General features: G+C 39.6%; 1 pseudogene; it reads right to left on the bottom strand.

The window, feature by feature from the left end:
* Positions 1–236: 236 nt before the first annotated feature.
* LOC118994404 (60S ribosomal protein L12-like) lies at positions 237–749 on the bottom strand (annotated as a pseudogene).
* Positions 750–13,071: the final 12,322 nt, after the last annotated feature.

Here is a 13,071-nt window from a genome sequence, read left to right on the forward strand (position 1 = left end):
TCAAGTTGCTTTAGGAAAAAAACAAGTTTCTTTATAGTTGGAAAACAAAATGATTTAACATTAGCAATATTTGGAATAAAGTCATAATAATAATTATCCTCAGTAAGTACACTGAGTCCCATATAATCAATTTTGTTTGTCTTGGTATTTGCCATATTTCCATGAATCCAGTTATTCTTTTCTTTTTTTGTTTGTCAAATAATAATTAATTGAAAATTAATTTTTTGTTTGTAGTCTTAACTAGCTGGGCATTCCACCCCACCACTGTTCACATCATCTATGATGTCATGAGGGTGGTGGCCACTGACACTGCAGCCCACAGACCGGGCAGTCCCTAGGATCTCTTTAATGGTTCCAGAGAGTTCTCTAGCTAAAGACTGGTGCCACGTCTGTTGGGCAGTGTTGACAATCTCATGAAAAGTGATATTTCCATTGTGCTTAATGTCTTTTTGCTTCTTCCTGCCTCATGGTGGTTCTCTGAGGTCTTTTATGATCAGGACAGAGGCAGAAGGCACTACCTCAATCTGGGTCTGTCTGCTCTGAATGGTCAGTTTCACTGTAATCCTCAGACCCTCCCAGTCACCGATTGCATTGAGGATGTCATCACCAACCTTTTATGGAGACAGGCCAAGGGGGATGAACTTGGGGCTCAGGGCAGCCTTGGCATTGACTTGCCCAGCAGTGCACCTCAGGTAAACAACTTTGATCTCATTGGGGTTGAACTTTGGTGGCATGGTAGAGGTGGCTAGTGTTGGATGAACCCAGATTCGAGAGGACCAAAGAAAGTTGTACCTTCGCTTCCTCTGAGCTGAAAGCAGAAAGAAATCCCATTATTCTTTAGGGTTCTATAAATCTTTATTTATTTCAAAGATGTGACCTACTTAGATACCTGTAATGTAGAGTAAGTCAGATGTTTTTTTATGAACTTTTCCAAACACAGTATATTTACAAATGCATTAGATTAAAGCAATAACTATTTATAAATAACAAATAAAATGACATGGTTATTGATCTGATTGAAATACAATTGATAAAGAACTTTGTTTCTTAATAAAGTATAATATTTCAAGGTAACAATTTGTTGGTAAGTAATAATTGCTATGAAATGATATAAAAATATAAAGCCTGTATTTTTAGATTTAACACACAGTCTCAATATATTAAAAAAACAAGCAGTATGCAAGGTTTTAAAATGCTTGCTGTACATGACTTATCAGAAGTGTGTATTGAGCATTGAGAACAATTCATAAATACCCAATTTGTGGGTCATAAATACCCAGAGTACTACTGCTTGATGTCCCCGCAGGAAACCGTCATTCTTAGCTTGCCTGGTGTCACTAACAGAGGACACCTGATACTCCCTGACAGTTTACTTGTAAACTTAGCTTTGAATTTTTGTGTTTCCTCCTAGGGCAGTTTGAAATTTCTAGAATATCTTATTGATAAAAATATAAGTATATAAATATAACATATTATTATTCTATCTGGCAAAGCTTTCCATGTAATTTCAAGCATATTAAATAGGCTTAATTAGTTCAGAAACTTCTCTTTTATCCTGGAGGTATTTCAGGGCCCATTGGAACAACCCAAAGTCATTTCTCAGTTGAAAGGTCTCTTAAAATTTAAACTTTGGGAAGGTTGTCAAACAAGTTTAATGAAAAGATCATAACATAACCTTATGGTAAACTAAACTATACTTTTTTGGCAATAACTCTAAAAAACTAACCAAATTTAAAACCAGTTTTGATATTAGTTTGTTCAAACCACAGGATCCTGTATAATTTATATCAGTACTTAATTTCTTAAAGATTTTTTATTTATTTATCTTTAGAGAGGAAGGGAAGGAGAGATGGAGAGAAATATCAATGTATGGTTGCCTCTTATGAGTCCCCTGCTAGGAACTGGTTTGCAACCCAGGCATGTGCCCTGACTGAGAGTTGAACCCCGATCGTGTGGTTTGCAGGCCCGTGCTCAATCCACTGAGCTACACCAGCCAGGGCTATATAAGTACTTAATTTCTTTAGGCCAATAAAATATTATACCCTGGTTATGCCATTCAGAGGCAAAAAGTGCACTGCATGTAATAGACAAACACACATCACATAAAAAACCATACACAAAATTTGAATTACTAATTTTTTAGAGAAAGCATAGATTTTTCTCATTTGCTTTTTAAATTTAATCTTTATTGTATTTTTTTCCATTATCACTGAGTCCCCTTATACCCCCTCCCCTCGGCAACCACCACAGTGTTGTCATTGTCTGTGAGTCCTTTTTCCTTTTTGCTCTCTCATTTGCTTTTGACAACTTTTAAGAACTGGAAAAGGGGATGGAAGGTCCTACATACCAAGCAGGAAGACCTGTTGACTCTAAATGAGTGGTGGAAATAAAGAAAGTCTTGGCTTCAATCCAAAGAATCAAGTAGCAGAGAAGAGCCTGGGCGGGGCTGCTCTGGGCCCATGAAAGGTCAGAAACCCAGGAACAGAAGATAAATGTTCCAGATGGAGGACTGGAGTTATAGTCCACACCAGCAGAGAAATACAGAAAGATGAATGTGTTTACCCTGTGCCTGAGGGTGACCTTACCAATGACAAGAGCACTAGCCAAATGCCCTGGGAATGGATTGAACACACTCAATAGAAAGCCCATTTGAGTCAGCCACTGTGGCAGGCAGGGAGAGAAAACACGTCTGAGAATGAAAACATCTCCAGGTACCACCAGAGTCATCAAATAATGTCACCAGAGAGAAATTAGGTGGAGGAAGGAGTATTAGAGTCTGACTGATATTTCTTTCTGTACAACCTTCTACAACCTTCTATAAACCTTTTTATAACTTTCACAAACATTTTTATCTATTCAGAAATAACCATCTTTAGATTAACTTAGTTCCTATCCTTGCCCTTCAAAGTTGCATCTCCATGCCTTATGCCTTCTATTACCAAAACCATACAATTTCTTTGCAATTTAATTTGGAATTTTAACTCTTAGAAACCTCGTAAGCAGCCAGTATTCCTTATATTGACTTTTATAAGCACTTTTATAAAGGAGAGAGAAAAACTTACGAGTGAGGCAAATTTGAATGAAGAGGCATAGTTAGGAGAAAGAGGCTTGGAATTCCTGCTGAAGTTAAAATCTTGTCTCCTCCTCTCAAGAACTAAACTTAACTAGGGGATTGAGATGGTGACTGTAAAAGTTGAGTTGGAGGATACTATTATAGTTAAGAGATCTGTCTGTGGGCCAAACCTCTTGGTTACCCAGTTTATATTGGGACAGGCCATATTGCAATAGAGAATCAAGCACTTGGTCTTGACATTGATAAGTCCCAGAGCCTTGAAGTTCGGAAGTAGGCATGCCAATGGGGTTTTCTTGTGTGGGGCCAGTTGAGTATTGCCCATGAAAAAGAAAAGAGAAGGATATCTTAGGGATGTGAACAAAGAGGGGCAGGGGAAGGATTTTTCAATCCTTTTCAGGGCATCCCCAATTAAAATGACCTAGAGATCTGCCATCAGAGTTGAACATCCTTGAGCTTGAGAGTAGAGCAAGCAAAGATCTGTCCTGGAGTCTGCTGTCCCTGAGTCTGAGAGAAGACTGAATTCAGCAGGGAAATGGTCTGAGGCTTCCCTTGCATCCAACACCCTGGGAAAGCGATAGACAGGGTGCCAGGATTTACAACATTGAGAGAGGGGAGGAGGAGTACTAAGCTATCACTTTCAACATAGCTAATGTTTTCATCCAGAGATTCAGAGAGACTTACAGATCGCTGTGTAGGGGGTGAGGAGAAGGCTGTCTGCAGAGTCCAGAGAGATGGAAAAGGATTAGAATCCTCTCTCCAAACCTCACAGAGATGGAGTTAGAGGGTAAGCCTGAGACAAGCTTCCACTGCCCACTGCTCCCCTAGTTGCAAGTCTCAGGAGGCAAAGGAGATGGAGAAATAGAGAATGTCCCCAAAGGGGCCACCAAAATATTAGGGACCAGTGACACACGCCAGTGAAAGAATTTACAAAGAGAAGAAAATTCAGAGAGCAAAGTTTTATTCACGTTCCAAGACAGTAAAGGGGCTTAAGTGTGGAGAGTTACACCAGCAGTGAGATGTAGGGCTTTGAGTTTTTATTGGATTATAAAAGCGGGGTTGGTGGGGAGGGCTCAGGGCATTGCTGTTACGTGGCTGCTGGGCTGTTAGGGGCATTGCGACACAGGAGGTTCCCACTGATTTTGCAGAACCTGCAGTTTGCTCTAATGTTATCTTTTGCTTGCAGCTGGGGGTGGGTCGGGGTGGGGGGGTGGCAGTTAGTCATGTTCTGTTCTTGTTTTTCAACTTGTTTTCCAGCCCAGGGGAAATAAGCTCAGAAGGGTAAAATGGCAGACATGTTTAACATGGCCATACGCTTGCTCAGCAAACGATGCCATGATAGCAAATGGCACGGGCTTTGTCCTTTCCCTGAGGATGGAGGCTGGCTGCCTGGAGAACCCACCATGTGATTTCAGACCTGAAACTTTCGGTCTCACTCCTACCCTCCAAGGAGGAAAGAGGGGCAGGAGTTTGAATTAACTGATAGTAGCCAGTGATTTAACCAATCACGACTATGGAACGAGGCCTCCATAAAAATCCTAGAGGTTGGGGTTTAGGGTTTGAACACATGGAGGTACTGGGGGAATGCAGTGCCCAGAGAGCTCATGGAAGCTCCACACTCCCCCCACATACCTTGCCCTATGTATCGTTTCCATCTGGCTATTCCTGGGTTATGTCCTTGTATAATAACCAGTGATCTAGAAAGTAACAAGTTTCTCTGAGTTCTATTGACACCGGAAAAGCTGGCATACATGCTGCCCGTTACTACCAGATCCAATAAGTAGACAAATATCGAATCATTATAGGCACTTTATTCAGATGGCTGACAATCTGAGAAGACACAGGTTATGTATCCTAAAAGACTACCTTACATTTCATTTCAAGCCAACCTTTTTTATAAGAAGAAAAAGTTCAGCTTAGGGGGTAGAAATTCAGGAAAAAAGAAAGTAATAGGTTTGGAATGCAAGGGGAAATTGTAATCAGATAAAAGTTGCAGTCTGATAATTTCCCTAACACCCTTTTATCTATTGATCTGTGATTCTTTATCTGTCCCTGGGTGATTCTTTATCTGTATCCTGGGCCCCCGCAGGTGTCTCTGCCTGGAGCACAAAGGTCCAGATACCATCTTTATTGCTTGTAATTCTCCTGGGGCACTAAGGTCAAATTGCCTGTGGCCTCCTGGAGTCAGGGCAGGTCATACCTTCAGTTTCTGCGGCAATAGCTTTGTACATGCATTAACTACTAAGCATATTAACTATAACTTAAAACTAAAAATTTTGTAACTCTTGAGTTCCCCCAACACTATAAGCCATTTTAGCAAATGAATCAAACCCAGGGAGGGAGTTGTGGGAACCTCTGATTTATAGCCTGTAGATCAAAACTACAGTTTGCAACCTGAACTTCTGATTGGCATCCTGAGTTGAGGGGATCACAGAAACTTCCAATCTTTAGCCAGTTGGTCAGAGCACAGAGAGCCTGAGAGTTTGCAGTTCATGTCTGAAGTGTGTGTGAGTGGGGGGCAGTCCTGTAGTGCTGAATCCTTAGCCTGTGGAATCTCCAAGGAGATAGCATCAAAATTAAGTTGAATTCTTTTTTTAAATGTATTTTATTGATTATGCTCTTACAGTTGTCCCAATTTTTCCCTTTGTCCCCTTCTGCCTAGTATCCCCATTTCCTTCAGCAATCCACCTCCCCACCCCAGTTCACATCCGTGGGTCACACATATAAGCTCTTTGACTTCTCCATTTCCTACACTATTCTTAACATCCCCTGTTTATGTCATTCCCACCAATTTATGCTTCTTAATCCCTGCACCTTTTCCCTTATTCTCACCCTTCCCCCTCCCAGTTGATAACCCACCAATTGATCTCCATATCAGTGATTCTGTTCCTCTTCTCGTTGTTTGCATAGTTGTTTTTTACATTCATTTGTTGATTGTTGTGAATTTGTTGCCATTTTAATGTTCATAGTTTTGTTCTTCATTTTCTTAAATAAGTGCCTTTAATATTGCATGTAGTAATGGCTTGGTGATGATGAACTCCTTTAGCTTTACCTTGTCTGGGAAGCGCTTTATCTGCCCTTCAATTCTAAATGATAGCTGGATAGAGTAATCTAGGTTGTAGCTCCTTGCATTTTATCACTGTGAATACTTCCTGCAGTCCCTGCTAGCCTGCAAAGTTTCTTTTGAGAAATCAGTTGATAGTCTTATGGGAACTCCTTTACAGGTAACCCTCAGCTTTTCTCTTGTTGCTTTTAAGATTCTCTATTTATTGCCCTGGCTGATGTGGCTCAGTGGTTGAGTGCTGGCCTGCAAATCAAAGGGTTGCTAGTTTGATTCCCAGTCTAGGGCACACGCTTGGGTTTTAGGTGAGTTCCCCTGTAGGGGACACATGAGAGGCAACCACACATTGATGTTTTTCTCCTTCTCTTTCTCCTTCCCTTCCCCTCTGTCTAAAAATAAAATAAGTGATTCTTTGTTTATCTTCAAGCTTTGGCATTTTAATTTTGATGAGCTTTGGTGTGGTCCTCTTTGGGCCCAAATTGTTTGGCCTTTCTGTGCGTCCTGGACTTGTATGCCTATTTCCTTCACCAAATTAAGGAAGTTTTCTTTCATTATTCTTTCAAATAAGTTTTCAGTTTCTTACTCTTACTCTTCCCCTCCTGGCATCCATATGATTCAGATATTGGTACATTGGGAAATGTCTCAGAGGCTCAAAACTATCCTCATTTTTTAAAATTCCCTTTTTCTTCTCGCTGTTCTGCTTGAATGCTTATTTCTTCCTTATGTTCCCAAATCATTGATTTTCATGTTGGCTTCATCCCCACCACTGTTGGTTCCTTGTAGAGTTTTATTTATTTCACTTAATGTAACCTTCATTTCTGCCTGGGTCTTTTTTATGTTGTTGCCATACTCAATGTGATCTTTGAGCACCCTGATAACCAGTGTTTTGAACTCTGCATTTGATAGCTTGATTATCTCCATTTCATTTCCTTCTTTTTTTAAGTATTTTATTTATTTATCTTTAGAGGGGAAGGGAAGGAAAGAGGGAGAGAAACATCAATGTATGGTTGCCTCTCATGAGTCCCCTGTTGGGAACTGGCCTGCAACCCAGGCATGTGTCCTGACTGGGAATCGAACTGTGATCCTCTGGTTCGCAGGTCTGTGCTCAATCCACTGAGCTACGCCAGCCAGGGCTCCTTCTTTTTTAAAAAATTATTTTATTGTTGTTCAAGTACAGTTGTCTGCATTTACCCCCCACTACTCCCCCCGATGTCAGTCATCCCCACTTCCCTCCCTTGCTTCCACCTCACCTTGGTTTTGTCCATGTGTCCTTTATAGTTGTTCCTTCATTTATTTCTTTTTGTGGGGTTTTGTTCTATTTTTTCATTTGGGCCATATATCTTTGTCTCCTCAATTTGGCAGCCTCCTTGTTTGTTTCTGTGTATTAAGTACAGCTGTTTTGACTCCCTGTCTTAGTAGTGTGGCCTATTGTAGAAAAGGCACCTGTAAAGTATGTGCAGTGGAGCCTTAGGTAATCACTAGGGCAGGGCAATCTACTTCACTGTATTGTGGGCCTATGCAGGGGGAGGGCCCAGAGAGGGGACAATGCTGCTGCCTGGCTTCTGGAAGTTTGCCCCACACTTGCCTTGTTTCCAGTTACTTCACTTTCTCCCGGTATGCAACTGGTGCCCTTACAGCTGTTTCTCTTGTGCTAAATCCCAGAAGGAATCAGTCTGTGTAAGTTATAAGCCTGTGCAGGCCCTTTAAGAGGAATCCACTGAAAATCCAGCAGTTTTTTCCACCACTCCAACTCCCACTGATTTTATAGCCAGAAATTATGGGGATTTATCTTCCTGGTGCTGGAACTGTGGGCCGAGTCATCTGGCCTGGGTCTGGGATCCTTCGCTCCCAGGTTATCCCACCCAATTTTTATCCACCACACATGAATGTGGGACCACCCATTCTGCCACCTCTCTGTGCCACACCAGGTCTCTGCTCCCCCTACCTGTCTGGATGAATGTGTCTTCTTTAAATCCTTCATTATCAGACTTCCATACAGCTTGATGTTCTGATAGTTCTGTGTAATATTTGTTTCGACATCTAGTTGTAATTTTTTCCTGTAGTCATGGAAGGAGGTGAAGTGTGTCTACCTATGCCTCCATCTTGACCAGGAGTCTTAAGTTGAATTCTTGGATAACTTGCTGGTGTTCTGAGAATTGTTGGTGTAGGGGAACTTACCCACTTCCACCTTTGTGTTAGAATTGGGTCTGGGAACACCAGAGACTCTCTAATAACCAGAATTATTATTCAAAATAATTTTATGCTATCTTCTTTAAGTAATTCCTCATATGAATAATATTGGTTTTCAGGCAGCTTCTCAATTTAGAACTCAATATAGAATATGGTCCTATTATATAGTTATTGTAATTTTTAAATGTTCACAACATTTACCCCAAACTACCCGCTGTTGATGTAAGAACATGCAAACCTATAGAGAATTTTTATAAGAATTTATTTGAGCCAAACTGATGACAGTTTTGCAGCTTTTTTTAATGCAAGGAAGATTTCATGAAGGTGGGGGAAACTAAGGATAGTTACCAATATTATGTGCCCCTTTGAGGGGTCTGGAAAAGAGGATTGCACCTGACATTTCAAAGGTGTGCTAACCTTTGCATCTAGCACAAAAACAACAGACAGGGCTTGTTTAAGTCAAAGATATCCTTTTACTATAAAAGTTATATGCCCGGAGCATATAATTCCACCACCTATCATCACCTTCCCAGTTAGGAATTTATGATTGTATAACCCTGTGAGGCCACTTTCCATCACTGGACTTGTCAGGTTTTTTTTTGTTTTGTTTTTTACAGAACACTTGTCCACACAGCTCAATGTTTTTTTGGTTAAGGAATAGCAGCTAATTTTTAGATATTTTACATAATATTACTATTGTTAAAGTAAGAAAACAAGGAGAACATTATACTGAGCTGACTGAAATGGCTGGGTAACCTACTTAAGCAATATGAAGCAACCCAACCAGAGTCAGTTTCTGTAACTGCCCCAAGGTTAAAAAATTGACAACTAAGAAGTGCCAGTCACAAACCCGATTAGGCTTTCACAGATAAGGCAAACTAACCTATAGTCAATCAAATAATTTCTTTGCTTTGCTTCTTGTTCTATAAAAACTGCTCTCCTAGCCATTCTTGATTTGGCACTGCCCAATTGAATTGATGTTTGCTCAAATAAGCTCTTCAAAATCTTGATGGATCTCAGTTTATTTTTCATCATCATTCGGCTATTCTCAACTTATAGAATTTTTTCATGAGTAAATAAAGACCAACACTTCAACTCTGGTTAAAATATTTTATGCCACTAAGAATTACATAAGCATGTATGCATTAGTTATTTATGCCACAAAATGGTACATTTATGGAGCATATTGCTAGTAGAAATAGTATAATAATAAAAACTCCACATATTTTTAAGAAGAATTCAGGGAAATTGGCTAATAAGAAATCCTAAACTTTAATTCTATAAATGTGGTCAACCCTTTCAGGCAAAGTCATGGCAAATACTTTTTGTAAAGTCTTTGCTACCACTGTTAGGATATTCCAACTAGCCAAAGGAATCATTGTTGACTTATAGGGCACTTTAGGAGTTTCATATCTTATCTTTAAACTTTACATCTGGCTGAATAACTACTGCTATTAATAACTTATTCCCTGGCCATGTAGCTCAGTTGGTTAGAGCATCCTTCCAATACACTAAGGTTGTGGGTTCAATTCCCAGTCAGGATATATAGAAGAATCAAACAATGAATGCATAAATAAGAGAAAAAACAAATTGACCTCTCTCTCTCCCCCTTCCCCCTCACTCTAAATAATAATAATAATTTCTATCATTGACACTATATTTTAAGCACTGGGCTAGGTACCTATCACAAATTATCTTTATTCTTTATTCTTTACAAAACAACAAAAACCACATGAGGCAAGTATTGCCAGTCTCGTGTTACAGAGAAAGAGACTGAGACCTAGAAAGATTAAATTGCTTGTTTGCAGCCACTGCTACGGAGTGGCAGAGCTGGTCTGGCAAATCAGTTGGCCTTCTACGCAGACCAGGTTTCTGATACAGTATTGAATTTAACATGATAGTTTAAATGACACTTCCCTCCTAATTTTCATTTCACTATAGTTTTATGATAAATATGCTTATGTCATTAACTTATCAAATAAATAGGTAATGCAATACAGACTTAAAAATGAACGGTGCCACAACAATTTACAGAAAGTTGTCTGAATTTATTTACCCTTTTTGACAAAAAAAATTTAGGACTAACTGCACACAAAAATGTTATCAGAGAGTTGGCACTTTTTTCTTAAAACCTCCTTTGAACAAATAATGTCTTCACATCTCATGTATAAAAGTAGGGCAGAAAGGAGAAATCTGGGTTTTTTAGACCTAATATTGATGAAATTTCTTTAAATGTTTTATTTTATTTAAAATGACTCAGGTATGATATATTCTAAATAATGAAGTCACTTAAACCATTTAAGCCATTTTTGAAATACCCTAAGGGAAAAAAGTAATAGGCAAAAGCTCTTATCAATTGAAAGTGTTTCTACTCAATTTTTTAAAAAGATTTTATTTATTTATCTTTAGAGGGGAAGGGAAGGAAAGAGGGAGAGAAATATCAATGTACGGTTGCCTCTCATGGGTCTCCTGCCAGGAATTGGCCTGCAACCCAGGCATGTGTCCTGTCTGGGAATGGAACCTCAATCCTCTGGTTCCCCGGCCTGCACTCAATCCACTGAGCTACACCAGCCAGGGCTCTACTCAGTTTCATTGATTAGAAAAAGCATTAAAGTCAACACATACTCACCATAAAAGAGAACTTTAAAAAAAGATTGTATTTATCTTTAGAGAAAAGGGAAGGGAGAAAGAAAGAGAGGGAGAGAAATATCATTCAGTTGCTTGCACACAACCCAGGCATGTGCCCTGAGTGGGAATTGAACCAGTGACCTTTTTATTTGTGGGTTGACACCCAACCATCTGAGCCACACCAATCAGAGCAAAGAAATTTTTAAAGTGGATTCTCTAAGCTGCAGAAATGTAAGGCTCTCTGTGATATGGATTCTTTAGAAGACCTTTCTGATCTCTTATACTAATTAGTAAACAAATATATACTGGAGCCAAACAGTTGCAGCATCACAAGTAATATATGTGAAATACACAATAAAGAATAGGATTCTTGCTTTGATTGTTAAAAAGCTGACAAATAGGAGCAGGATAAAGAAAGTAAATAATTAGTAAATAAATTTAGTAGAATAAAAAAATTCCACTTTAAAATGAAGTTGGAGCTTCCATCCCAAAGGAACTACCTTGCATGTCTTATGCCTAAAACTTTTAGAATGCTAAAACACAGCAAAATAACCTTTGGACTGGGTCAACATTGTATCCCAAAGAACTGTTTATAGAGATTTATAGAGATTATGAGAAAGTAGATATTATTGCTACCAGACTGATAACTATCTGACTGCAAATTAAAAACATTCTCTAGAATAAACATCACTATGTTATGTTACCTGCACCAACGGAAATGCCTTCCTTCTCCTGATGTTATCATCCCCTTTTCCTTTCTCATAAATACCCTTTGCCTTTGACTCCTCATTGGAACATTATCTGGTATTCTGCCTGAATCAGTGCTTCCTGAATAGCTATTCTCTTCTCCCTCTCTCTGATCTCAAGTAACTGCTTGTTACCTCCCACTTAAAAAATAAATTTATTGATTTTAGAGAGAGAGAGGCAGGGTGGGAGAGAGAACAAGAGAATGGGAAACATGGATTTGTTGTTCCACCTATCTATGCATTCATTGATTGCATAGATACTTGCATGTGTTAATTCTTGAATGTGCCCTGACCATAGATGGAACCTGCAACCTTGGTGTATTGGGGCTGTGTTCTAACCATCTGAGCTACCTGTCCAAGTCGGTTGCCTCTTACTTTGAAAGGCATCTTATTTTTTTAAAAAATTATTTATTTATTTTTAGGCAGAGGGGAAGGAGAGAGAGAGGGAGAGAAACATCAATGTGTGGTTGCCTCTTACATCCCCCACCCCTGCACTGGGGCCTGCAACCCAGGCATGTGCCCTGACTGGGAATTGAACCAGTGACCCTTTGTTTCACAGGCCAGTACTGAGTCTACTGAGCCACATCAGCCAGAGCTGAAAGGCCTTTTATTTTTAGGTTAACAATAGGGTAAAGGAAACATAGAAATAAATTATTAATATTAATTGCAAGCCCTGGCTGGTGTAGCTCAGTGGATTGAGCATGGGCCTGCAAACCAGACGGTCGCGGTTCGATTCCCAGTCAGGACACGTGCTTGGGTTGCAGGCCAGTTCCCGGCAGGGGCCAATTCCCAGCAGGGGATGCACGAGAAGCAACCATACATTGATGTTTCTCTTCCTCTCTCCTTCCCTTTCCCTCTAAAGATAAATAAATAAATATAAAAAAATATTAATTGCTAAGAATGTAACATAGAATGAGGCATGCTAGTAGTAAATGTTGAAAGGCAAAACTGAAGAGCAGTGCCTGAAATTTGTCTTTCCCTCTCTGTTCTCAGATCTTTTCCTCAAAGACCCAAAATACCTCTTCAACCATGGGCCTTTGTTAGTTTCCTAGGGCTGCTATAACAAACTGGGTGGCTTAAGACATCAGAAATGTATTTCCTCACCGGTCTGAAGGCTAGAAGTCCAAAATCAAGTGTCAGCAAGGCCATGCTCCCTGTGAAGGTGCCTGGGAAGGATCCTTCCTTGTCACTTCTTACCTTCTTTCTGTTGTCCACAAACTTTGGCATTTCTTGGCTTGTTATCTCTGCCCTCACTGTCACATGGCTGTCTTCCTAATAAAATATTGGTCCCATAATTTATATAATAGTTGTATAAAAAAGCAAAGGTCATGAAGGTAATTTGTTCAAATGTTGCTTATTGATGGGGTGCAATATCA

The sequence above is a fragment of the Sturnira hondurensis genome, unplaced genomic scaffold, assembly GCF_014824575.4.
Source record: "Sturnira hondurensis isolate 20B ecotype Veracruz unplaced genomic scaffold, ASM1482457v3 Scaffold0009314, whole genome shotgun sequence".
NCBI lineage: Eukaryota > Metazoa > Chordata > Mammalia > Chiroptera > Phyllostomidae > Sturnira > Sturnira hondurensis.